The 1,181-nt window shown below is 37.0% G+C and overlaps 1 non-coding gene across 1 annotated transcript; it reads left to right on the top strand.

Moving 5' to 3' along the window:
• The first annotated feature begins 489 nt into the window (after nt 1-489).
• Nucleotides 490-562, top strand: Trnar-ucu. The gene has a single exon. It is a non-coding gene; the product is annotated as a tRNA-Arg (tRNA).
• Nucleotides 563-1,181: the final 619 nt, after the last annotated feature.

Raw genomic sequence — 1,181 nt, forward strand, 5'->3', positions numbered from 1 at the left:
CTTCAATCATCAAACAGTCGATTAGTTTTTTCATCCATTCAGGCCTTTGGTACCTACGATCGGCAACAGTGATGGCCATAATCGAATTGATTTTATCATCGATATATTATCTACTTCTCGAGTTCAAGTTCATTCGATTTGTGCAATCGAATGAAATTTGGGCGTTAAAAATCCAAATTGTGTCGCGCAAAGTTAATCCGATTTTTTTGTATTCGAATTAGTCGATTCTTTCGGAAATGCGGGTTTCATTGGGGAATTTCCTGGATTCTTAGCATAAGTTTGCAATTGAAGTTGTTTCAAATTTTCTCAGGTTTCCTCCTAATTTAAAACTACTTAATTTTTTCAATAAAGTGAATTGATTTTTATTCCCATACTTGATTATTCTGTTTAACTTCCTCCTTTTATTTAAAATATTTGAAGTACCTCTCGAATGTCGTCATCCGTGGGGCGTCGGGTGATAACTTCCACAGGCTTAAAAGGCGAAATTATGTCCCTGTAGCGCAGAGGATAGCGCGTTGGACTTCTAATCCAAAGGTCGTGGGTTCGATCCCCACCAGGGATGCGTTGACTGAGTTTTTTTGGTCAAATTGCACAAAAACCACTACTTTTGATAGACTTGCTCATTAAACGCGATAGTTGGAAATTAATGCAAAATTATGGAAAACTATGGGTAGGTTTTAGTTAATTATGTTGATTATAAATATTTTTTTCCGGGATAAAGAAATGTTTATGCCAATCTTAAAAAAAACTCGATATTTGCATGATTTTTCGCATATTCAGTAGGCTAACTGTTGCTGTTGATAGGTACCGCTAAAATGGCTGAGAAATGAAGGAACCATTTGTGCATGTGGAATCCAATTTAGACTTCATATGAAGTGAAGCTTTCTTGGTTGGGTGATAAGATCATCATTGCGATGTCTAGACTGGTTCTTCAAGAAGAAGCTTTAGAACAGCCTGGCGTTCAAATGAAGAACCGCGCAAAAGCTTACCAAAGTTGAAAAATTAATTTTGAAGAAACCATTTATTCCAAATGAATCTAATTAAGACTTCATATGAAGTGAGGCTTTCTTGGCTGGGTGATGAAATCTTTACTGCAATTGCCGGACTGGTTCCTCAGAAAGCAGCTTTGGAAGAGCATGGTGTGCAAATGAAGAACCGCCCTCAAACTTCTCAAACTTGAA

This window comes from Dendroctonus ponderosae, unplaced genomic scaffold, assembly GCF_020466585.1.
Source record: "Dendroctonus ponderosae isolate FM_Combo_2020 unplaced genomic scaffold, Dpon_F_20191213v2 Dpon_F_20191213_11, whole genome shotgun sequence".
Lineage (NCBI taxonomy): Eukaryota > Metazoa > Arthropoda > Insecta > Coleoptera > Curculionidae > Dendroctonus > Dendroctonus ponderosae.